Genomic DNA, 27,270 nt, shown 5'->3' on the forward strand with positions numbered 1-27,270 from the left:
ATGTTAATATCTGAGGCTGAGATAGTATTTTACAATGCATGCATGTTAGATAATATTTCTATCATGCTATTTATACACTTCTGGGTCTTTCTCAATTAACATTTAATTCAGAATCTTTTCCTATGCTATTAAATATTTTTTGAAATTTAAAGATTGCATAGTATTTATTGCCTAGATATGCCACAGGGTATCTTCTGCTGTCAGACATTCAGTTCTGTTGTTAGAAGCTTGCACCACAATAAACCAAAGAGCCAAAGATAGCAAGAGTATTGACATATTACTCTGAAAAATTGAAAATAAGGAAAAGAATCAAGCATGTATCATGCCTTTCCAGCATGAACTCTTTTAGGGTAATCAAATAGTCGGAGAGAGAGCTTTTCTTTACAGAAAATTTCCAGTTCATGCAAAAGGATTGGTTGAATTAGAAAAAAATACCATTTTGTAGGTTCTAATGAAATAATGGCTCTAGGCAATGATCATTAATAAATGTAATAACTAATAATTATGTAAAAAGTCAATAGCAACCTTGATAAAGAGGGCTCACCAGAACTACAAATCAATCTTAGAGTCACTGAAAGTGGGGCAAGCAGAAATTATATGCATACTGATACAATACAAAAGGAAGTACAAAACACCACACACACAGTATTCTTGCCAAAAAAAAAAAAACAAAACTGAAAATGAGCCTGACTAATCAAGCCTCATTCTAAGCGCTAGACTACAGAAAATAAGAGAGAAAGAGAAAAATATTAAGTGATACCATGAGGCAGACAATGTCTGACATTCTACAGGACAAATGACCTAGTTTATTCAGCAAATAAATAGCAGGAGAAAGAGAAAGGGGGGACTCTTATACGTTAACTTCAGAGAGGTGACATCGATATGTGTAATGTGCAGACCTTTCTTTTGGATTCTAATGTGAGCAAAACAATTATCAAAAGACGTTCTTTAGTCAATGAAGAAATGTGACCATAAACCTGTTTCATTCCCTTAGACTTAATAATGACATTTGGATAATTTTTGAAGCTTTTATCATATAGAAGTATTTGCAAATAAAATAATAAGAGGTCTTTCATTTGCTTTAAAATCATCCTGGACAGAAAGCAAACAGAAACAGATGAAATAAGAGTGGGAAAGTATTAATAATTTCTGAAGCCAGGTAATGGATACACAGAGATTGAGTGTCATATTCTCTGTACATTTATATTGGTGTAAGTTTTTCCATAATAAAAAGCTTTCCTAAAATATTGCAATAAAAATCTTTGCATATATATGGCAAATTTATATATAAATATCATTTTTGTAATATAGATATCATATATAGGTATGTTTCAGGATATTTATCTATCTTTGTTTGAAATTTTTCCTAAAACCACAGAGTATATTTCTAGAAAGAGAATTATGAGGTCAAAAGGCACAAACTTATTTGAGGTTCTCAAAAAAAATTTTTTAATTGCTCTCCAGAAAGTGTACACCAATTTATGAGACCCCACTGATGTCCATCACCAGACCATTATCAAAATTGAATATATATATTTTGAAACATTCATTCTATTTTGATAGAGAAAGGCTATCTTGTTTTAATTAATCCTTTTCTTAGAAAATGAGTTGAAATCTTTGAATTAAAATTAGCCTCTTGTACTTTGTCTTCACTGAATTTTATGGTTAAACCTTTTATCAATTTTTTACTGCAGCCTTAGAGATTTTTAGTTTTGATCTATAAGAAATTTTTATATATTAAAAATAACAGCCCTTCATAATCTGATGTCAAATACTTTCACATCTATTATTTGATTTTTATCTTGTTCATTTATGGCTCTTCAAAAGTCAACTTTCATGTAATCAAATCTATAAACATTTGTGCTTTCTTTCATTGCCTTTATGCTTAAAAATTCTTGTTTCCTCAGGAATCCATCAGAATCCTAGAGGAGAACATAGGCAGTAACCTCTTCGATATCAGCCACAGCAACTTCTTTCAAGATATGTCTCCAAAGGCAAACGAAACAAAAGTGAAAATGAGCTTTTGGGACTTCATCAAGATCAAAAGCTTCTGCACAGCAAAGGAAACAGTCAACAGAACAAAAAGGCAATCCACGGAATGGGAGAAGATATTTGCAAATGACAGTACAGACAAAAGGTTGATATCCAGGATCTATAAAGAACTTCTCAAACTCAACACACACAAAACAGATAATCATATCAAAAAATTGTCAGAAGATATGAACAGACACTTCTCCAACGAAGACATACAAATGGCAATCAGACACATGAAAAAATGTTCATCATCATTAGCCATCAGGGAGATTTAAATTAAAACCACATTGAGATACCACCTGACACAGTTAGAATGGCCAAAATCAGCAAGACAGGAAACAACGTGTGTTGGAGAGGATGTGGAGAAAGGGGAACCCTCTTACACTGTTGGTGGGAATGCAAGTTGGTGCAGCCACTCTGGAGAACAGTGTGGAGATTCCTCAAGAAATTAAAAATAGAGCTTCCCAATGACCCTGCAATTGCACTGCTGGGTATTTACCCCAAAGATACAGATGTAGTGAAAAGAAGAGCCATCTGTACCCCAATGTTTATTGCAGCAATGGCTACAGTCGCCAAACTGTGGAAAGAACCAAGATGCCCTTCAATGGACGAATGGATAAGGAAGATGTGGTCCATATACATGATGGAGTATTATGCCTCCATCAGAAAGGATGAATATCCAACTTTTGTAGCAACATGGACGGGACTAGAAGAGATTATGCTGAGCGAAATAAGTCAAGCAGAGAGAGTCAAGTATCATATGGTCTCACTTATTTGTGGAGCATAACAAAGAACATGGAGGACATGGGAAGATGGAGAGGAGAAGGGAGTTGAGGGAAACTGGAAGGGGAGATGAACCATGAGAGACTATGGACTCTGAAAAACAACCAGAGGGTTTTATGGGGCTGGGGGTGGGAGGTTGAGGAACCAGGTGGTGGGTAATAGGGAGGGCACGTACTGCATGGAGCACTGGGTGTGGTGCAAAAACAATGAATACTGTCACGCTGAAAATAAATTTAAAAAAATTAAAAAATAAAAAATAATAAAAAAATTCCTGTCTCCTCCTAAGGTGAGGTAAATATACATGTTCTTATACATTTTTAATGATTTTTTTGCTTTTTCATTTTTAATCCATCCAGATTTCATCTTGGTAAGTGGTTTATGGTGTTAATTGGCATTTTTAGTCTTTTTTCAAATAGTAAGTCATTTTTTTCTTCTTCATTTTTTTCTTTTCTTTTTCCTTTTTCAGGTTTAAGACACCTCCAGGACACATAATAAAGCTCTCCATATACTCTTGTATGTTTCTGACCTTCTTGATAACACAGCTCCCTCTTACTATTGAATTTTGTGCCTACACCATATGATTATGATTTTACACCTGGTGAACAGAGATATTTGCAAATGACATATCCAAAAATATATTTTTGTATATATTTGTATATATATTTTGTATATATTTATATCCAAAATATATTTTTAAAAAACCTTTTCAACTCAACACCAAGAAACACAAATAATCCAATTTAAAAATGGGCAGCAGACATGAACAGATATTTCTCCAAAGAAAACATCCAGCTAGCCAATAGACACACGAAAATGTGCTCAACATCACTCATCATCAGGGAAATGCAAATCAAAACCACAATGAGATATCACAGCACACCTATCACAATGGCTAAAAGAAAAACATGGCAAGGATGTGGAGAAATAGGAACCCTCATGCACTGTTAGTGGGAATGCAAACTGGTGCAGCCGCTGTAGAAAACAGTATGGAGGTTTCTCAAAAAATGAAAATTAGAATTATCATATAATCTAGTAATTCCACTATTAGATATTTACTCAAAGAATACGAAAACACTATATTGGGGCGCCTGGGTGGCTCAGTGGGTTAAAGTCTCTCCCTTCCGCTCAAGTCATGATCCCAGGGTCCTGGGATTGAGCCCTGTGTCGGGCTCTCTGCTCAGCAGAGAAACTGCTTCCCCCCACTCTCTCTCTGCCTGCCTCTCTGCCTACTTGTGATCTCTGTCTGTCAAATAAATAAATAAATCTTTTTTAAAATACTCTTTTAAAAAAAGAAAGAAAACATTAATTTGAAAAGATATGTGCACCCCTGTTTACTGCAGCATTACTTATAATAACCAAATTATGGAAGCAACCCAGTGTCCATTGATAGATGAATGGTAAAGATGTGGTACATATGTTTAATGGAATACTAGTCAGACACAAAAAAGAATAAAATCTTGACATTTGCAACAACATGGATGGATCTAGAGAGTATAATGCTAAGTGAAATAAGTCAGTCAGAGAGAGACAAATACCATCATTTCACTCATAAGTGGAATTTAAGAAACAAACAAACAAAGAAGAAAAGAGACTGACAAAACAACAACAGACTCTTCACTAGGTGGTTGGGGGTGTGAAATAGGTGAAGGGAATGAAGAGTACACTTAAAGTGATGAGCACTGAGTAATGTAGAATCAATGAATCATGAGACCATACAACTATTATAACACTGTGTGTTAATTATACTAGAATTAAAAAATTTTTAATAATAAAAAAGTGATTAAAAATTACTTTCTTGGGGGCACTTGGGTGGCTCAGTGGGTTAAAGCCTCTGCCTTTAGCTCAGGTCATGATCCCAGGGACCTGGGATAGAGTCCTGCATCAGGTTCCTTGCTCAGCAGGAAGCCTTTTCTCCTCTCTCACTCCCCCTGCTTGTATTCTCTCTCTCACTGTCTCTCTCTCTCTCTGTCAAATAAATAAATAAAATATTTTTAAAAAATTACTTTTTTAAAAAAGAGATAAGGTTGTTAAACTAAGGAAATGAGAGAAACAAGTAAAGGGCACGAGATATTACAGCATGAACAACAGATTCATTTCAGTGTATATCGTCTGTATCACTCAATATTTCGTCGGCAGCTATACAAATTCTGTGAGCTCTAGAAGCAATAGCAAGCCCCTAAGTTGGTGTACAGAATGTTATTTTATTTATTTATTAGCTGTATGTTCTTGGGCAAAGTAAATAACTTCTCTGATCCTTCGCTGCAAAACAAAGATAACATCTATAACATGAGGTTCTTATAAGGTTCAAATGTAGGTGAGAGGTATTTTTATTACTTTTTTAAGGGGGGGTGGGAGCAGAATGAGAAGGAGAGAGGGAATCTCAAGCAGACTCCACACCCAGCATGAAACCCAACATGGGGCTCGATCTCAAAACCGTGAGATTATGACCCAAGCAGAATCAAGAGTCAGACCTTTAACTGAGCCATCCAGGCACCCTACAAAAATATTGATAATGCCCAGGATAGTGTGAAAGAAAAAAGGGACAACTAATCCATTGGAAGATGCTAGAGATGTTTGCCATGTCTTTTTCAGTAATTTCTGCCTAAAGATGTTTACTTTTAGGACAAATGGGTATTATGCCACCTGCCAGCTATGCTGAAGAGAGTTAGATAACATGCACAGTGTCTTGTTTAGTTTGTGGCATCATTAAAGGCATTAAAATTTTTGCAGTCAACTTCAACTCTATTTGATCAACTTGCCTGAAGTGTACAATGGGCTCCTTACTTGGTGCCTTTTGGCCACTACCAACATGGCTTCACCTGTACACTGAGGAGTTGAGAGTAGAAGAGAAAAACTCCCCAACATAGTTGTAAACAAATGGGACAAAAACAAACAGCCATCCTTAAACATACTTCAACAAGTGAGCTTTCTATAACCCCTCATCTCTAATATCAGAAGCTGTGATCTGTGCCTTTAAAAAGATGGAACCAGCACTCACCAGGGCAGGTAGGAGGACCGAAACACAGCTGACACCTGGGGATGGCAGTCAAGCTTCCAACAGTGATCTGGAGTGCCTGTCCTCCCCACCTCCTGCTTTAACAACATGGCGCCTACCTATAGCTGAGCACCCCCCTGTCTTTGTCATCAAGCCTCAGGTATCCCCATGCTGGCTTTTCTTTTCTGCCCAGCCAGTCTGTCTCCTCGCTGGCTTCCCCAGCTTCTGCTGTCCTCACTTGCTGTGTCTTGGCTTCCTCCCTAGGTCAACAAGCCCCAGCACGTGGGACACGAGGAGGAGCAAACTTTCAATAAATATACTTGATAAGTAGAACTAAATCTTGAATGAACAGAAGAAAAAAAAATTGCTACTAAAAAGCTAAAAAATGCCAGACTCAAAAATGGCAGAATGCAGCCTTAGGGCAACCACAGCCATAAGTTAGAGGATAGTTGAATCCTAGTGGAACAGACTCCTTGGCAGCTCAGGTTTACATTTCTCTTCGATCAGAGAGAAGAGCTCAAGTGAAAACCATATACGCTAAAATGAAATAGGCTCAAATAACTTCTCAGCCCCGCTTGGCTTCTTTCACTTTTAGAAATGAAATCCCCAGAGGGGTTTATTAGTCTTCATATGAGAGCGATTAAAAGAAGAAAAGGATGGCATAATGGCCGTGTGTGTGTGTGTGTGTGTGTGTGTGTGTGTGTGTGTACTATCCTGAAAATCTATATACCATCTAATACTTTAATTCATCCAATGCATTCCCTGTTGAGCTAGATTCATACTTACATGTGTAAGATTGAGTTGAATGTAAACAAAACAGTCCTATACAACCGTCTCTAAAACCACCAAGCACAAACCAGAGCCCCAAGTTGACTACAGTCCACACAAATAAAGCCATAGCCTTTCTTCTCATACTTCAGTCGCTAAATTAGAAGTGCTTCTTCATTATCTTTCCTAATTTCTCAAATTCCTACTAAACGCCTACCATGGGATAAAAAAAGCCAGGCATTTGTCCATCCATTTTCTTCATTAAATGACATAATATCCATGGTATTACATTTTGAATTCACCAAAGAACACAAAGCTGAGAGAAACCAGACAGCTATGATGAACAGAACTTAAATTTTAACTCAGGTCCTCTGATTCCAAGACCTTTCCACAAGCTTAGTGTTTCTTTCCTGAAATCCTTGCTAAATTCAATGAGTAATTGGATATAAAGTTTTATCACCAGTACTAATAACAACAAACACAGGAAGTATCATTATAGAGTATACTTTAAAATGTCAGATTGTTTTCGCTTGTATTTAAAATTGGAGGGGCACCCGGGTGGGGCAGTCAGCTAGGAGATGGACTCTTGGTTTCAGCTCAGGTCATGATCTCAGGGTCGTGAGGTTGACCCCCACATTGTGCTCTGTGCTCAGTGGGAGTCTACTTGGGATCCTCTCTCTTCCTCCCCTCTGTCTCTCCCTCTACTCGCACTCTCTCTCTCTCTCAAATAAATAAATCTTTTAAAAAACTAATAAATAAAATAAAATTGATCATAGATTTCCAAGTAGTAAAAAAAAAAAAGCAAAATCCAACCATTCTCATCAACATGTAAAAGCAGAGTGAAGACAAATGCCCAGACTTTGAAGACAAGCAGACATTCCTGAAAAGCAGCTCCAGCTCTGTCTGTATTTAGTATCTCTGTTTCTCTGGGTGAGTCACTTCACCCCTCTAAACCTCGGCTTCCTCATCTGTAATGTGATGTTAATGTCTTCACTCGAGGATTAAATCAAATACCACATAATTACCCTGAGCGTAGCCAGAAAACCATAGTTGGTACAGTGAACTTTCAGGTTTTTAGAGGCAAATTAACAGATTTGCAGAATGAAGATGAATCAAGTTAAACACATACATTCACATACATAATACACAATTATATATGGATGTGTGCCTGTGTAAATTAGGTGAATATACACGTTATTTGTAAAATGTCATGAAAATTGTTGCCTCTGGGATCAAACATGCAGTACAAAGTAGCAGATGTGTCTGCTCAGCATAGGCCCAGCTCCTTCCCTTCCTTCAACCTTGCCATCCCCACCTCCTCCCTCTCTTCCAATCCAGGTCAGGATTTGACCTCTTCTTGACCTTCTCTCATGGTTGCTGCCTAACCTCCCCATGTATACAGTTCAGCTGTGGAGGTGACAAGGCTCCCAGGTCCCCCTGCACCCAGCAACACTTAACTGGCACCCACAAGGCATGGAGCAAATATGATTACATTTACAGATTATTTGGGATTATTTGAGACTTTCCAACACCTTGTCCCACATACAAAACACCACACATCACCATTATCAATTTATATTTGTTTTTGACTTTATAATTTATATTTATATTTGACTCTTGCATTTTCTTCACCGGGCCTTCCAAATGGCCCTTCAGCTTATGTGTGTACACTCTTAATGACAGGGAGATAATTTCCTCTTAAAGATGTACCATATTTGATATTTTGATAACTCTGGAAAATTCCTTTCTAATATTAGACCAAAGTCCCCCTTTGTATGATATTAGTCTATGTGTTTTCTTCTCTTTAATGATCCTTTAAAAAATCTTATCTAATCCCTTTTCTATGAAGTCAGATGAACTTCTGATGGAGTTCCTTTATAAATCAGGTTGTACCACAGGGGCAGAACGCTAAGTGAAAGATGTTAATTCAAAAGATTACATACAATATGATTCCATTTATATGACATACTGTAAAAAGCAAAACTATGTAAGGACAGAAAACATACCCGTGGTAGCCAGGGGCTGATGGCACCAGTATCGGACCACAGACAAGTGCATAAGGGAAGTCTTCTGAAATTATTCTGCATCCTATTGTGTTGGTATGTGGGTGCTTACAATAATCTATGCATGTATTAAAACTCACAGAACTGTATGCTGAAAAAAAGTGACTATTACTATCTATAAATTTCAAAAAGAATTATATTTATTGACCTCTCATTCTGTGTGTATACTATAATTCTTTCATTTTAATCTTTATAATGACCCTATGAGAAAAGTAACATGATTATCATCCCCATTCTAAAGGTAAAGAAACTGAGACATGGAGAGGTTATAACTCACTTGCCCAAGGTCATAAAACTCGATAGAGGCAGAGCTGGGATTTAACCCAAGTAGTCTGACCCCAGAACTGAATATCTTCACTGTCCCATGGTGTCTCTGAAAGAAAGGGAAAAGGAGGGGCACCAGGGAGGCTCAGTGGTTAAGCATCTGACACTTAATCTCAGCCAGGTCTTGATCTCAGGGTCATGAGTTCAGGCCCAGCATCATACCCCATGTTGGGCTCCATGCTGGGTGTGGAGCCCACTTTAAAAATTTTTTAAAAGAAAATGAAAAGGAGCTTCACTTACCCTCTGTCAGTGAAACCACATGATCTATTTAAGGAGTAGAACATCAGATAGAATTGCATCAACACAATTAACTTGCAAATGCCACTAAGATCGACACATTTCTGGGCCACAAAAAGTCCTAATTGCTGTTTTAACAACTAATGTTTAAACTTGGCAGTTTCCCATTTTTCTTGCAATGAAATGTCTTCTTATGAATCTACTAAATAAGTTGTAAAATCAACTTTCTAATGCCTATGTACACTGGTGGTAAAATCTTTCCCTAACTGTCCCTTAAGGAATCTTGTTTCTGATGTAAAGAAAATGGAGTATATCAGTTGGAGGCCCAAATAAATTGTTTACAGTTTCAAAACTCTATTCCACTCCTTCTGCCTTCCCACTTCCCCAAAGCTAATTCCTTCCGGATATTTGTTAGAACTAAAACCTCTTAGTAATGAGACAAGCAGATAAATACACCCACGTTTGGTGCCTTGTGGTCATTCTTACACATTCATTTAGGTTTCTCGGTGCCTGCATTCTATATGCCCACAAACTCTATTCCATTCACTTTGCAAAAATAAAGCTATCGCTGCAAAAGTGGTAAATGGCATGCTTCAAATTCAGTAGCAGCTGCAGCTGGGGAGAGAAAACGCAGGGAAAGAATTATGATGGCTTTTTAAAAATAAAAGTTACAAAGAGTGCCTGAACTTGGTAAGCCCAATCTTGAGATAATACAGGTTGCTTAGTTTTGGTGTAAAAATTTGGTTCAAGGGGCTTCTGGGTGGCTAAGTTGGTTAGGCATCCGACTCTTGCTTTCCACTCGGGTCATGTTCTTGGGGCCCTGAGATCCAGCCCCACATCAGGTTCTCTCTCTCTCTCTCTCTCTTTCAAGAAAAAAAGTAAATAAATAAATTTTTAAAATTTTAATAAAAAATAAAAATTGGTTCAAAAAATATGCTTCCGCACTTTTTGTGTCCAGTACTTGCTCATGGTGGTTGTAATCATCTCAGCTCCCACCCAGGACAGATTACCCATGCAGTCATGTACCCATTCGCCATTTCTGGGCAAGAATGATCTGAGGTCTCTGTAACATTTGATCTGCCTCAGATCACCTTCCCTGAAATATTTAAGAGTTTAATGAAGCTATTCTCAGCCTATCACCATCATCTTCCAAACACCTATAGGCTGAATTCCCTTACTATTCAGGGACCGCTCTTCTAATAAATTCAATGCCTTATGTAACCTACAATTAAGTTCAAGCAAAGTCACATCAAAAAGAGAATGAAAGAGGGGTACCTGGGTGGCTCAGTGGGTTAAAGCCTCTGCCTTCATCTCAGGTCATGATCTCAGGGTCCTGGGATTGAGTCCCACATCGGGCTCCCTGCTCAGCAGGGAGCCTGCTTCCTCCTCTCTCTCTTTCTCTGCCTGCTCATGATCTCTCTCTGTCAAATAAATACATTAGAAAAGGAATGAAAGAAAGATTGTGGAACCTACTCTGTCGTTGGAGCCCAACAGTCCCGGCCCCCTTCATCATTCTGTCACTTACCATCAGCCTACTACAAGACCTATTACTGAATCTCTGGTCACCTTCTTTCTATAAAAGGGCTTCAGCCATATTTATCTTTCAGGGCTACAGTTAGAATCAAATAAGATGATGCTGACTTAACTGAGCTCTCTCTAAGTGATAGTTATAATTACAGTCAAGGAGAGAAATCCTACAGATGGAACAGCTTCGTCTATGGCCATTTGCAGCTCTATTTCACAATAGTTCCTCAGGCAAATTTGCCTACTCCCTGCCTCAATATCAAGTTTGATCTTGTTACAAACTCATGGGGCTTTCAGTGTTAATTATTAGTTACCAGCACAGCTCCCATGGAACACAATGGTTTTTGGTTGATGAAATTAGGCTTGGGAGAGAAATATTTCAGAGATCAGAAATGGCTTTGCAACCTGAGGCAGCTAGCAGGCAGATTGCACAATCGTAATTCACAGGCGCGAGCACACACGCCCACACACCCAGGAAATGTGGGGGTTCTTGTGGAAATCAGTAGCTTATCTATTATGTGCACTCCGGAGCTGTAAACAAGACCATGTGAGGACTCAGCTAGAATGCTTCCTCTGACTCAGTATTAAACAAACTTCCGAACTGTTAGGAAAGGAAATAGAGCCACTGTACCCCCAAAGACTACCCAAGACAGAGAGCCAGGGATCATGGGAGTTGTTAATATTTAATTTCTGTCAGAGACTGATACAAGAATTAAAGTAAGTTTTGTCATAAAAACAAAATGTTGCTTAATAACCAAAAGCGAGCATGAATTAGAGTAAGTTATAACCTCCATATGGACTGCCCTATCAGAACTTTGCATGATCTTTGTGGAATGGCAGGACTTTTTAAAACGTTTGGTGTTTTACTCCATGAGACTGCTAGCACAACTTTCTATTTGGTGACAATAATTAGTGTCATGGTCTATAATATGATGTTAGCTCGAATGAATCAGAGACAAAGATCTCACCAGTGGTGGAAAAAAAACAACAACTAGGTTTTTTTTCTCATAGATTCTCATAGACAGCATAACATGATGTAGTGGAAAAGACATAGGCTTTGAAATCAGGAGTGTTCTAACCCTGCGTTTTCTAGCACTGTGATCTTGGGCAAGTCACATCTCCGTACTGAGATCCCTTTTTCTCACCTGTAAGATCATGACACTGAGGAGGCTCTTGTTAAGATCAAATTAGATATTAGATGAGTCAGCATTTTGACAAGAGCTATACGAATATGAGGTATTATGACTCACTGCTTTATCCTGTGACTGTCCTCATATCATCTGAAACAGAGATTAAGTTTAGAAACACCCTGGCATTGTTGTTGCTTGAGGTAAATAACAAGCTCTAAAGCTTACATCCCTTTTGGGCTTCACGACATTTTGATTTTTAGAAAGGAAAGAAGATGGCTACCGCCTATAACCAGAAAGCTGCTGTTACAGCTGAATCCAGAGGATACAGATCTTACTTACATATAATTTCATTTCTGAGTTTTAGAAGACTGAATCCAGAGTTCACCAATTATAAAATAAGAGGAAATGGTAAAAGCACCTTAATCCTTACCAATGCCCACAAAGGAGGATGTTTTATTAAGTATTGTCTGGGTGCTCAGACAGTAAAGGACATTTACCATTTCCAGCAACCCAAAGCTTGACCTCACACTTGGACTTCTGAAGGTAAACTTCCTGAGAGGAAATTAAATACAGAGAACCTCTCCCAGTTTGAGATACCAAAAACACCGTAAGAAACATTTAGACTAAATTAATTTTTTAAAATTTTACCCTCAAAGTATCAACTCCAACAGAAAAGGCAGTGTTTTTTTTTAATTTAGAATAAGAAGTGAAAGATGTCCAAAATATCCTTTTCTTCTTGCCTATGTCCCTATAAAAATTGGCCCTAAAGTAAGATGAACATTCTTCCTTCTTTCCCTATAATATTTTTACTTAAACCTTAATTGCCAAGGCTTAAAAATGAAAACATTCAACTGAAAGGAAAAAGAAAGACCTATAAGAGCCATATTTACGTCTGTGACTGATGTAAATCAAGTCAAATATGAAAATTTTGCACCCAATTCTCATTAGTCAAGCCACCCAGGTTGTTTCAGGTTTGTTTTCTTCTCTGAGGTATGGTGCACCTTCCGAGTTCAATGGACACTTTGGAAGGTCAAACAGAGTCCATCCTTCAGGCAGATGAAACACTGTTCTATTTTTAAAAGACCTCTAGAGAAGGAAATTCCACAAGCTTCCCCAGCTACACATTCCAGTGTCTATCAAATTGCACTGTCTGAAAAATTTTCCTTTTCTCTTATCTAAATCCCTCATTCTGAAATTTAAGCCTGTTGCCTCCTGTCTGGTCCCTGATGGAGATGATGGAGATAGTCATCATCCTTCATTGATCAACCTTCTTGCATGAGGCTCTTCTCAAATCCCACAAGCCAGATGCCCCTTGATTTCTAACACTCTTTGTCACAGCTCTTTAATCATTGCTGTTCCTCACCTATCATTTTCTGCCAAGTTTTCTTCCTTCTACCTGTATTCACTTCACATATCCTTTTAAAAATGATACTTATAAAAAGCAAAGGAAATGAAAATTAGCTGGTAACTTTACTGCACTACAGAAACCTTATTTTTTATTTTGTTTGGTCTCACCCCTCCTCCAGACACATTCACACATCCTTGTAAATGTTATGTGTAATTTTATTGAATGTATTCGTAGTTTTAAAATTTCTCCTTCAGTTTCACACCCCAGAGCACGTGTTGAGTGAACTAGCTCATTGTTATAACATTAATAAAGCGGTGCAAAGGTCAGGAAGAATTTCCTCCTTCATTCAATAAAATTAAATGATGGATTATGTAGTACTGAATCTCTCTCTTGGGTTATAAGAACTAAAAGCATTCGGCATTGTCCTTGACCTCTCGCAGGTCTTAACAAGACACACAGCCAACTCAGAATAGAGTGAACATAGAATGAAAAATATCATTTCTAGATGATCCCCACATCTACTTCTACTGTACAAACCTAGGCTGGTTGAGACAAAGATCTCACCAGTGGTGGGAAAAAAAAAAAAACCCTCAGGGGAGGGCTGACCCTGCAGAAGCCAGGAGTGGAGAGTCACCTGGCAAATGTTTGGAGGGGCAGGAGCTGTGGCTACGTGGTCACACCTCCTAACATCTACTAGGAGATCAAATCTACTAGGAGATCTGAGGACAGAATGCTCAGTCCTAATGGGAATTCATACTTGTGTGCATTCCAGTTTGTAGTTTTCTCTTTCAAGAATGTTTCTTCCATGGGGCACCTGGGTGGCTCAGTCGTTAAGCGTCTGCCTTCAGCTCAGGTCATGATCCCAGGGTCATGAGATGGAGCCCCACAGCGGGCTCCCTGCTTCCTCTCTAACTCCCCCTGCCTGTGTTCCTTCTCTCACTGTATCTCTCAGTCAAATAAATAAAAAATCTTTAAAAAAAATCTTAAAAAAAAAAAAAAGAATGTCTTCCTTTCCCGGTCCGTGTACCTAATCCAGATAATTCATCGTTCAAGACTCTGATCTAGGAATACTTGACTTAAGAGGTTGTCCCTGATACCCTAGACTGAGTTCCTCTTTAGAGCTTCCCACAGCAACTTCTGCCTGCAGCATTTATTGCCTTCCTGTTGACTTTGCTTTCTCTACTATTATGGGAGCAGAGATTTCTTGGATAGGGACTATGTCTTACTCATCTTTCAACTTACTTGTGCTCATATTGCTTCTACCACCTGAGTGGCTTATTAAATGAGTGAAATAAATATAAAGAGGTATTTAGTAGAGAATGAAGTCACTTCACACTGGGTAGATAAGGATAGCTTTCATGGAGGAGTTGACATTTGTCTTAGACCTTAGAACAGTCAGGATTGGGGCATGCAAATTTACGAGAAATGTTATTCTAAAGAATTACGTGAACAAAGGAACATAGCGAAATAGAATGTTGGGAGAACTGTTCAGTTTGGCTGGAATATACGGTCTGTTGTGGGGAAGAAAATGTTTTTAAAGACTTTATTTATTTATTTGTTAGAGACAGCACACGTAGAGGGAGTGGCAGGCAGAGGGAGAGGGAGATGCAGGCTCCCTGCTGAGCGAGGAGCCTGATGTGATGCAGGGCTTGATCCCAGGTCTCTAGGATCATGACCTGAGCTGAAGGCAGATGCTTAACTGACTGAGCCACCCAGCCACCCTATGGGCAGAATTTTTTAACACACCGCCAAAAGAAATGGAGTATATTTGGTCTAAAGAATCTGTCTTTAATCTATACACAAGGAATAACCACTGAAGTTTTGTTTTTTTGTTTTTTGTTTAAAGATTTCATTTATCTTTTAGAGAGAGAGAGTGAGCAAGAGAAAGCACAAGCCAGAAGAGAGACGGAGGAAGAGGGATAAGCAGGCTCTCCTTTGAGCAAGGAGCCCGCGATGGGGGGACTTGATCCTAGAACCTTGAGATCATGATCTGAGCTGAACACAGATGCATAACCAACTGAGCCACCCAGGTGGCCCATCACTGAAGTTTTTCAAAGAGATACATGACAGAATAAGATCTATAAGAGTCTAGTTTTAGAAATGGCTGATACCTGTATTAGACTAACCCTCCCAGAGATAACAGTTATAAACTCCAAATTTATATAAAAAACAATTATTGAAGTTACTTGAGAACAATCAAAAGGAGTCCAAGATAGAGAGGATTCAACTCTTTGCAGAAGGCAATTGCATAGGGTGAGACTTACTTTTAGAAATCTTTTCTTTTGAGGGCATTTCTCAATCCATGTGGTTCAGGGTGGCTAAAATTTATGAAGAAAGCCATTGTCTTTCTGACTTAAGGAGTCATAGAATGAATCAGGGATTCATCAGGGATGCCAAAGTGACTGAAAGGAGGGAACAACAGAGAAGAAAGCCCCCAAATCTCCATTAAAACTCCCCTCAAATCCTTGACCAACCACTGAACTGTCCATACATGGAGGAGGATCCAAATAGCCCAGCAGAGAGCAAACCATTAAAAGGCTGAAAAACTGAACTGAGATTTCAGCTGAATGACCACCACCCCCATGCAAAAAAAAAGAAAAAAAAGAAAAAGAAAAAGAAAAAAATCGGCAATCCTCAGACAAAAGTAAAAGACCCCAAAATCCCTATAACAAATTATCTGCAATGCCTTATATATGAAGTCACTAGAAGAAAAGGGAAATGTGACCTACAGTCAAGAGACAAGGGAAGCCTGGGTGGCTCAGTGGGTTAAGCCTCTGCCTTCGGCTCAGGTCACGATCTCAGGGTCCTGGGATCGAGACACGCATCACATTCTCTGCTCAGCGGGGAGTCTGCTTCCTCCTCTCTCTCTGCCTGCCTCCCTGCCTACTTGTGATCTCTCTCTCTGTCAAATAAATAAATATAATCTTTTAAAAAGAGAGAGAGAGACAAAATAGTCAAGACAAAGCAAACTGTGAAATGATATAGACATAATTAGCAAAAAAGACCTTAAATCAGGTATCATAAATATATTCAAAGACTTAGAAGAAAGTAGGGTTCCTCAAGAGTAAACAGATATGGCAACAGAAAAATGAAAGCTATAAAAAAAAGAACAAAATGGAAATTCTAGAATTCTAGCAGTGAATGGAGAACTCCCAAATGAACCCAAAAACTGAAGACTGAAGATTTCAGGAGGAAAGTGGGAGGGATGGTGGCAAGAGTGAACATTAAGACCGATTTGCTAAAAGAAAAAATACTGAAAAAAATGAGCCTTCATTTTTCAGAGCCTTTATGATGATGGACCAATAATATCAAGAGGTTTACATGCACATGCATATAATCAGAGACCTACAGAGAGAGGCACAAGAAAATGAAGGGGAAAATATTTGAAGAAATAATGGCTTAAAACTTGCAAAATTGTTTAAAATATTAACCAACATAGCCAAGAGTCCTGGTGAATATTAAGCAGGAAAAATATAAAGAAAATTAGATCTAAGTACATAAAAAAATTGAACTAGTGAAAACCAAAGATAAAGGGAAAATCTTGACTGCAACTAGAGGGGAATGAAAGTATTACACAATGGTACAAATCATGCCTGACTTCTCATCACTTGCAATGGACACAAAACACAAGGGAGCATATGGAAGTAAACAAAAACCCATCAAACCAACATTCTAGATCCAGTGAAAATATTCTTTGAAAAGGAAGATGAAATGGACTTTTGGGGATGAACAGAAACTATAAAATTTACTACCAGCCAGTCTGCTCTAAAAGAAATTTTTCAAGTTGAAGAAAATGACATCAGATGAAAGCTCAGGAGTCATAAGAAAGGATGAAGAGCCATCAAAATTACCATTAAATAGGAGTAAATAGGAAAACCACCTTTTTTCTTCTTTTAATTGACTTAAAAGATAACTGAAAAATTTAAAGCCTTCCAAGCATTGCTGAACATCTGTGGAAATTTTTAGCATAGAGATCAGAACCAAACAAAAATATTTCATCAAGGCACTTCATTTGGATCTTCAGAACACTGGGGACTAAAGAAGATGCTACAAGCTTCCAGAGAGGGGGGAAAAATCACATTTAGAGGATTATGAACAAAATTACTTCGGGATTTTTCAATTACACTGAAAATAAGAAGATATTACTTTCAAACACTTGAAGGAAATTATTTCTAACCTGTAATTCCATATCTATTCAACCATGTAGAAGGCAAAAATAAAGACTTCTTCAAACATTCAAGGACTCAAAAAAAAAAAAAATTACCTCCTATGCATCCTAAAACTATTGAGGAAGTCTCCAAGAAAGAAAGCATGGTGTTTAAGAAGTAGAAGTTTGGATACAAGAGGATCACAAAGAGAAATCTCAGGAGAACAGCTGTACACCAGACGTAGAGATAAAAACAGACATTTCATGGAGATAAATTTCAAAAACATTCCATTTTCAACCATTTTCTGGGGTACTTTGTGGGCCTTTTCAACTTGACAGCTTAAATCCCTGTGGAAACTCTATTCAATTATTTGTTGCATTTTTCTATTTCTCCATTTATTTCCTTGGCACATACCAAAGAAGCAGCAAAGACAGATAGCATAAGATAGGATAGAAAATAGAAGCTAGAGATATATTGTAAAGAAAGGATTTTTTCTTAGCTTAAATTTTCCCAAAAGTAGTGCTGGAGGCAAGAAGTTGCAAACAGGGGGCGGAAGTGAGGGGAGAGCAAGGGCAAGTGGAAAAAAGCAAATGCACCGCTTCATCATTAAAATAACTACTGTAGGCAATTGGCACTCAGTCATGACTGGAATCTTCTAAAGAGGATATAGAATGCCTTTTGGAATTGTTCACCTAAGAACAGATGATTTTTATCCACCGCTCCTATCTCATATTAGTTGAAATTTACTTGAAGATATATCAACTCCTATGTACTTCCAGATCGAGCATAGCTTGTCTTTGAAAATACCTAGGGGCAAAACAGCCAGTGCTTGAGAAAAGAAGTCAGCCTGAGGTAAGCCATTGAATGTGCACTGAAATCAGAGGCAGAACTTAGAGGAGGTGAGTCAAGAATCCAGAAGCGATTCACACAGTCTGTCCTTTGTCTCCCTCAAAAATTCCTCTGCCTCTAAGTCTTCAAGGTCAGCTGCAATTTCTACACCACTTCATAGGTAAAGTTTACCACAGTAATCTCCAGTCTTCAGTGCTGCAACTGGTCCTGAAGTCATTGATATCTTACTACCTCCTCCCTCCACCATCAATATTAAACTTCCCTCTCCTCCAACCACTACTCCTACTTGTCCAGGTTCTTAGCCTAGTGGGGTGATGTAACCTGCATCCCTAGCTGGCTGAGCTCTTGGCTGTCCTGCTGGTGTCAGACCATGTTGGCTACAATTGTCATTCAGCGTTATCGCCAGGCATGTGAATTACGAGACATGCCCATGATTGACCATACCTTGCCAGTGCCTTAGTTACCTCAAATTGCCCAAGGCTTTTCCCCAAGTCTCCTCTTCCTAAATCACTCCCATTGAGAGTCTAGTACTATATATTGTAGCTTGGGTTCTACCAGAAAGCAAAGCCCTAGTCAAGGAGATAATCCCAGAGTACAAGTGGGGGACCAGAGAAAATTAGGGAAGGGAAAAATGTCTACATAAAGTTGCATTTCTGACATCACATCTCTTGGATACTGGGTTTAATTTTGGTGTCTAAGGAACATACAGAATGTATCTCAGAGCTGTCCTCTAGAAAGACAGCTGGGGAAAGCATTAATCCATCTCTCATTGATTTCCATCTCTCATAGATTGAGGATTGCTCTCAAACTTTCATAAATTTGGGGGCTCCATGTGTGAGCTTTACAACTAGGATCTCATTACAAGCTGTAGCATGGATGAAGTCCTGCAGATACATGGTGTTCATTTGAGATGAGACTTTTGTAATATGAGACAAATCTAGGTTGGAAACAGAGGTGAGACTGAGAAGATGTGGTTTTGGGTCTCAGAGGCTCTGATAGAGTCTATCTGAGCTTCTCAAGGAGTTTGGACTTAAACTGGTAAAACATAAGTATGTACTAAAGAGTTTTAAGAAAAAGACTGACATAATTAGGTTTGTATTGTAGGGAGATAACACCTGAGATGTTGAGGAGGATGAATTAGGCAGAGAAGGGGATGGCAAAGTGTACAGGAGAACATTCTGGAGATTCTGCCTATGGGTGATTGTGCACGAGAGCAGTGTCCATGAAGAAGGAGGAAGAAAGGAATTAATGAGCTACTTGAGATATTGAATCAATAGAGGGAAATTTGGGAAAAGCTTCCCACTGATAATTTGCTCAAAAATACTACTTTAACAAAGTATTAGCAACCAGACATTACCTGTCAGTTAGTAGGGAGTGGAGAGTTTGTTGATACAATCAATGTGGTTTCAAACTCAGGCCAACGAATGGATCGTGATGCTAGTCATAGGTATGTGCATAGGAAAAAGAGAAAAGAACTCATGTGTTAACTTTAACTTTTTTTTCCCAAGGGGGTGGGTAGAGGAGAAATTGATGTGATGTTTTACTTTCATTTTCTAAATTATCGTTTTTGTGGAATTTTTATCTTTCAACATGAGATAATAGTATTAGGTTCTAGAATCAGGGGCAGGGGGAATGAAGACATCAAAAATAAAAAAGAAATAGAACTTCTTCCATATACACACAGATACATGAAAAAAAAAGATTAAGAGAGAGAAAATCTTGTCTCTTATGCCCAGAAAATTTAGTGTTACATACTTGAAAGAGAGGGTTTTTTAAAAATAATAATAATAATATAAAAGAAAGTTTAAAAAATGTATGAAAAGAATAAACTACAGGAACAAACCAAATGCCACCAAAATGTTGAAAGCAACAAAGTCTATCCCTTCATATGATATATGAATATATAAGTGATCTAAGGTGAAATAAGTAAAAAAAAACCTTCAGTTTTGGAGTTTATCAGTTCCAGTGTGGCTTTGGGTTATCCTCTGCATCTCTTCAGCTATTTTTGAACACTTAACAGATTCTATGCTACCTTTTTTTTTCCTTTGTGGGATTTGTATTCCTTCAAAGACCTAGCCCCATACTTTTCTTTTTTATTTTTTTGTCAACGATATTTAAGGAGCAGCTACTATGTTATCACTGTGGTAGGGGCTGTTGATATTATCATCCCTACCATAGACATAGTACTTACCCTTCTGGTAGTAATTACCTAGCTTTGTACCTGGCTTTAGCACTTAGTTAACAGTATAACTTCAAGTAATTCACTTAATCTTTCTGAGCCTCAACTTTCTCATTGTTAAAGAGTGGAGGGAATATTGCATGTACAGGATAGCGTTGAGATGGATATTATTCATTTATTAATGCATTCATTAATTCAATAAATATTTGTTAAGTGCTCTCTACGTCTAATACATATGTGTTTTGTGAACCAAAAATAGTATGTCTCTAGTGTAAATTATTATTGTGTGTATGTAATAAACTGAACTAGCATTTTTTACGTTTACTTGCTGGTTTGTTTATTTTGTTTAAAAAATCTTTTTTAGCCACGATGTTCTATAAATCCAAGCACCAAAATGTGTCATCTTCTAGGTCAGAGTTGCTAACCTTTTTCATGTCTAAATTCAACAAATCTGTGAATCTGATAAGGAGGATAACATTTTACTTCAAAGCAGTCAAACAGAACTCAGCCAACAAAACTGGAAAGTAAACAGAAGCAAGAAGAAAACTAATGAATAAAGAGAACATAAAGGAAAGGAGGAAGTTTGGGGGATGGTTTTGAAATGTGCTATCACGAAATCACATGTGCTCCCTTTTTTCTATTAATATTTTGAATGTGAGGACTATGGGAAGAAAGCCAGATACCTCGCTGATAACCAAACTGCTTGTTGATTGGACTGCTGTGGACCCTTTTATAAGGTGACTCAGCATGAGACATCTGGAATATTTGTGTTCTGACATTTGCATTATTTGCTTCTTGAGACTAAATCCCACACATATCTTTATAATATTTAATATAAGCAATAGTCATGGCAGAAAACCAACGGTAGAGAAGCTTCCCTTACTTTGATGAGAACATCAAACTTAAAGGGAGAGAAATATTTTATTTTAAAGCCCACAACTTTCACCCAACCTTACTCCTTGACAGATCCTGGTGGGATTAATTACTTATAGACATTTTTCATACCATTTGCTACCTGCAATCTAATATTAGCTCTTCTGCTTGATCGAGGCTTCATCACACATATATGCTTCTCCATATATATTTATGACCGCAAGGAATTTGAGAATTCGCCCGTCTGCTGCCTGTTCCCTTTATCACTATGTCAACATCATAACTGATAACCAGGAACAAGAAGCAAACCTGGGTAGAAAATGTAGTAAAGGAAGAGTTAAAAGTCAGCAGACAGACCCAGTGACTTTGGAAATGAGTGGAGTCTCTGACTCACAGTAAAAAGTACAGCACATAAGCCCTCGACTCCAGATCAAGTATTTTTCCACAGGAACAAGGATCCCCAATCCTGATACTGCCGTTCATGGACCCTGGACTTGGCAGATGGTGGGAGCGCATTGTCCCACTGTTGGTGTGGAAACATTCCAATAAGCAAGAGGGGACTAAAATGATCCAAGGGGCGATGGATAGGAGTCAGAAGCGTCAATAGGAACTAACGTTTAGGTGGAAAAGCTAGTCTCATCAGACGAATGCTGGCGAACACGTCGGTGGTGCATAACCCTTTAGTATGTGTTCACAAGAGCCTTACATTGTTGTTCACATGCGACTTTAATAATCTACCCTGGGGGCTGGCAAGCTGTTTCTGTAAAGGCCTGAGAGCAAATATTTTAGGCTTTGTGGGTCCCATGTGCTCTGTAGAGATGATGCCATTCTGCCCCTTGTGGGACCTCAGCAACCATCAACAAGCCCGTGGGTGAATGAGCAGGACTGTGTTCCACTCAGACAGGGCGCCACACCTGACCTGTAGTCTGCCGACCCCTGATCTCATCTACAGAATCAGAAAAGTGAAAGAAAATGTATGAATGAGTCTACATGTGTTGTATGAGCTCGACACTGGAAGAAGTACTTGTAGAGAAAAATGTTAGCAGAAACTGCTCAGAAACGTTAACCAGATTTTTCCCTGGGTGGTAGAATAAGAACTTTCCCCCCTCCTTATTCCTACCATTGCAGTTTTCGTGTACTCAAAGTACGAAAAAGGAACCCTAAAGCCAGTCTCTGAATTGGTACTTTCATCAGAAAGCCAGAGATTTCCGGGTCAATTTAAGATTTGGAAATATTCTTCTTGGTGATGCTATATCCATTAAAAAAAAATACTTGAGCTAATCTTCATCCAAGTCTCTATTATAGTGGACATATTTTGACATTCAGAAGCCATCTTTTGCAATATTGCTTGCTTCTAATCCACTCAGATTATGGTTCTGAATCTATTGTTAGTTATTCGTGAAATGTTTCACTTCTTCCAGAGCTTCTGAAGCTTTAGGAGGATCGCCTACAGGCACAATATTGGAAAATGTTGCCTGCACTCCTCAAGCTCTTCTTAATGACTCGTGTTCTTAATAGCCTCTGTTTAAGTGACAAAAGAACCAGTGTTGTTAGGAGGGATGTACAGTGCATTACACAAGTTTACCCTGGCAAGCCACAGGCCCTGATCTGCAATCCTGTGTCAGCACTTTTTAGTCCCACGAACATGGATACAGATGGGTGTGCAGGCTGCTCCCGGCTCTTCCCGGGGCCAACCAAAACATGGAAAACAAAGGCCTTTATAAGCTCAGTGCTGACCACAGTCCCTACAGCATTGCTAAAGTCACATTTTTCCTTTGACTTTCCATCTACAGAATACCTCTCACCTGAGAGAAATCAGACGGCATTCACAGGCCAGGGCTCTGGCTTTTCTAGTGAGGGGATATAATTGCTTCCTCTGGAAAAGGGAAAATGGAGCCTTTCTCGGTCTTTCTCTAAGAACTTAAAAAACCACCCAATGGGTCTCTGAACACAGGACACAAACCAAGGACAACTAGTTAGCCTGGAGGACAGGCACACAGTTGGCTGACACCATGCAAATAACAGAAAATAAGGCCATTATCTGAGACCATTCGAGGGAGGGAAAGAAACGCTTTCTCAACTTCACCAGCACCTTGAAGAGCCCTAACTTAGCCACCATAACGTCATCCTCTCCTGTCTTTCACACCATCCATTATTCTCTCTCAGAAGGAATTTTGTGCTATTATAAGTGATCATCATATCCTTGTTTAAACTTCTAGTTCCTTACTAGAAACATGCTCTTTGTGAGGGCAGAGACTACAGCCCCTTTGTTTTTAGTTTTTGTTGTGTGTGCTGTTTTCTACAATAAATACGTGATAAACATTTTTTGAACGCATAGATGAATCACAGAATAATTGTAGAAAGACACCAGATTACTAATCAGGCAGTGTGTGTTCTAATCTGGCTCTATCATCAACCGTGAGATATAATAATGAGGTTCCCACCATGATGGGAACACCCACCCCAAATCTTAGTAACTTACCTGGGAAAGCGCGGACTTTTGCCCACAAGTCTGCATGTTTGCTGAAGCTCTACTAGGCTTGGTTACAACCAGCCTTCAGGTTGGAGTTAGGCTGGTTCCCCACATCTCCTCATTCTGGGACAATCTTCTACTTGGAGCATGTTTTCATTGTGAATGGAAGAGGCACGAAGGGGAGAGAGGAAACACACATACCTCTTCAAGCCCCAGCTTGGAACTGACACACTGTCCCTTCTGCCTACTTTCCATTGACCAAAGCAAAGCATATGGCCAAGCCCAACCTCAGCGAGCCGGGAAATAGACACCACACAGTATTCCACAGCAAGGAAGAGGAGGGACGGGAGAATTGTGGACAAATAATATTGTCTATAACATTAGACAAGCAAAATGCACAGTTTCAGTTTCGGGGGGGGCGGGGGAAAGAGGTGGGGAATGACAATTCTAGTCCTGATAAACATAGGGCTCTTCTGAGGGCCATATGTTCTTATATAGACATTATGTAATTAAAATTGTTTAAGCAAGAGCCTGATATTGTGTTGGCACCAGATAATGATTGGAAATGACAAGTCATTTTCTTTTTCCTCTAGAAAAAAAGACAATCAAAATATAATACGATGGTTGCTTCACATAAGTTGTGTATAGAATATTGTGGGAACAATAACTATATTATATATTATATTATATACATTATATATATATACTATATATATATAATAACAATAACTTTATAACTATAAAGTTGGCCTGAGTGATGTTTGTGATGTTCTCCAAGCTACTTTAAAATTAAGGAAGAACAGCCATTGTGGAGAAGAGGGAAGTGGAAGTGTGTAGGAAGAGAGGAGGCGTTTGCTTTATCAGGAACATTTCCTTTTTAGAGTAAAGTGGAAAGATTTGAGACAAATACGGCAAAAACCAAAGCTGTCATCTGATAAATCTAGATGTTGAAAAAATGGAGTCTGTTATGTTACTTTCAGTGTATTGTGAACTATATGATAATCAAAAATTAAAATTTATAAATTATTATAAAATCAGTGCCTGGCAGATGAACAAGGGAAGGAAGATATTCTGGGCAGAAAGAGGACATGTGGTAGGAAAAATGACTTGGTCTTTTTTTTTTTAAGATTTTATTTATTTATTCAACAGACAGAGATCACAAGTAGGCAGAGAGGCAGGCAGAGAGAGAGGGGGAAACAGGCTCCCTGCTCAGCAGAGAGCCCAATGTGGTGCTCGATCCCAGGACCCTGAGATCATGACCTGAGCCGAAGGCAGAGGCTTAACCCACTGAGCCACCCAGGCGCCCCAGTCTTAATGGATAATAGAGTGTGAAGGGAAATGGTGGGAAAGAATGAGACAGAGGAACAGGAAGGGACAGTAGTAGTTTTATAGAGCTGTGATATAAACACTGGGTGACTTAGAACAGACAAAATTTATTGTTCCACCATCCTCTATCTTAGGTCAAGGTGTCAGCTGGGTTGTTTCCTTCTGAGGGCTCTGAGAGGAATCTGTTCCATGTTTCGGCCCTTGCTTCCAGTGAGGGCCAGTAATTCTTGGCATTCCTTGGCTCATACATACACCACCCCAATCTCTGTCTCCACCTTCGCCTGGCATTCTCCTTGTGTGTCTCTGTCTTCACATGGCCATCTCCCCACCGCACCCCCCTCTATGTCCAAATTCCCTCTCACATAAGGACTTGTCATGTTGGATTAAGTCATGTTGGATTAAGAACCCACCCTACTCCAGTTTAACCTCACCTTAATTTAACTAATGACATCAGCAACAACCCCATTTCTGAAAAAGATCACATTCTGAAGTACTGAAGATTAGGATCCCAACAGAGCTTTTGGGGAGACACAATCGAACCCAGAAGAAATTGCTACTAATTTTTGGCTATTATTATCAGCAAATTTTTGTATTTCCTATGAAAATTCAAAGGAAGAGCATAGTATATTGTTAACCAACTGAAAGATCTCCTCAGGGAACCTATGACTTAGCTGACTGGAAGGAAGGAAATCACCAGAAGGATGGTGCGTTCTGTGTTTCTTCCACTTTACTCTTCTTGTGCCTCCCAGGCGAACCCCCATCACGCTCTGCTTCGCAGCAGCCCACATGGGGTGACTCACCATCCTGCTCCATCAGTTCTGTCATCTGAAGAAAAAAGCCTCCGGCTACTACCACCACTCTCTGGACCGCAGTGTTTGGCCCTGAAGTTAATTTTCAACCCTGGGCTCTACAGAAAAAAAGTTGCACACCAAGATCCGGCTGCAGGGATCTGCTTCCTAGTTTACCTCTGTTTTAGGAAACTTCCTAAATGGGCTCTTCATGACGCATGGGCAGAATTTTCCATCCTTCATAATCTGTTTTCCGGTTTACAGCAAAAAAAAAAAAAAAAAAAGCCAGTGAGTTCCTTCAAATCAGTGCTTAGACCACTTGGCCCATCCCTCGTCCTAGCCAAATACTTTTCCCCTCTAACTGAACTATAACCGAACTATCTAGCTCTCATCGATGTCTCTATCCCCCATTTCACTCCACTCTTTCCTTGGCTCCCTATTTTGTGAAAAAACGTGTCCTTTTGTTCTTTGAGCATTCCCATGCCCTTTTTACCTCCAGGCCATTTCACAAGGTTCTTCCTCTGGCTTCTCAAATGTCAGCTCCCTCTGAAACTCCACTCTCACTCTCAATTAGCACTTCCTGGGAGAGGTTGTCTGTACCCTTCTTCTCCAGAATAGCTTCTTCAGATTCTCAGATTTCTTGTGTCATTTATTTCCTTTTAGAATTATTTGTTCATTTCATTAATTCCTGGCTGACTGTATGTCTCCTTTAGAAAATGAGGAAACGTGTCCACCTAGTTCAATAATAGCCTCTGTACCTGGCACTTAATAGGGGCCTTATAAATAGAAATTAAATGAGAAAAATAAAACTTCGGGCTCAGGCCTTCTCCACCAAGTCTTCACAAGTTGAGGCTCTAAGCAGGAAACGTCGGCCACTTGCCTTAGCGGCCTGTTAGTGCCGGTGTCCCAGGTCTCTGATTCTGTTTGGTGGGTTACTGATACCTTATTCTGAAGTCCCTAAATCTTGGCTTTTGGATTTAGTTCCAAAGTTCTGGATTCCAGACCCTGTTTATAAGAGACAGGGCCCGAGAGGATCAGCTGGGCTTCTCCCTGTCTCTTCCTGCACTCGAGGTTTTGTGGGCTGGACAGGATGCTTTCTGCTCCTACCTGGCTTAGTTAATAACCACAGAACTGACCCCAAACCTCCGAAAGCCCTCCTTGTCTGACTCAGTTCCTGCCCTCCCTCTCTCTCACGCCCATCTTTCCACTCTGAATCTTCCTTCTCATTGTTCCCACCCCAGTCAGACCATGACAACAAGCATAAAGGTGTTGTTCTTATGAACACCACTTTACGACCACTTTTAAAAGCTTAATCATGCCAACTCCCAGTAACCTCTATTGGAGGCTTATGCAAAACCGCTAGTACACTGTTTCACTAAATAAAACTAATCACCACATTAACAATTAGGATCGATGCATTTGCTGACT

At 39.1% G+C, this 27,270-nt stretch overlaps 1 long non-coding RNA gene across 1 annotated transcript in view; it reads right to left on the reverse strand.

The window, feature by feature from the left end:
- The window catches only part of LOC123953418, a 125,775-nt gene extending 101,754 nt beyond the window's left edge, over nt 1-24,021 (reverse strand). Inside the window, exon 1 of the long non-coding RNA XR_006820872.1 lies at nt 23,738-24,021. This is a non-coding gene — a long non-coding RNA (uncharacterized LOC123953418). The remainder of the gene's footprint in view (nt 1-23,737) is intronic.
- Between the last annotated feature and the right edge of the window lie 3,249 nt (nt 24,022-27,270).

This window comes from Meles meles, chromosome 11 (genome assembly GCF_922984935.1).
Source record: "Meles meles chromosome 11, mMelMel3.1 paternal haplotype, whole genome shotgun sequence".
NCBI classification, from domain to species: Eukaryota; Metazoa; Chordata; class Mammalia; order Carnivora; family Mustelidae; genus Meles; species Meles meles.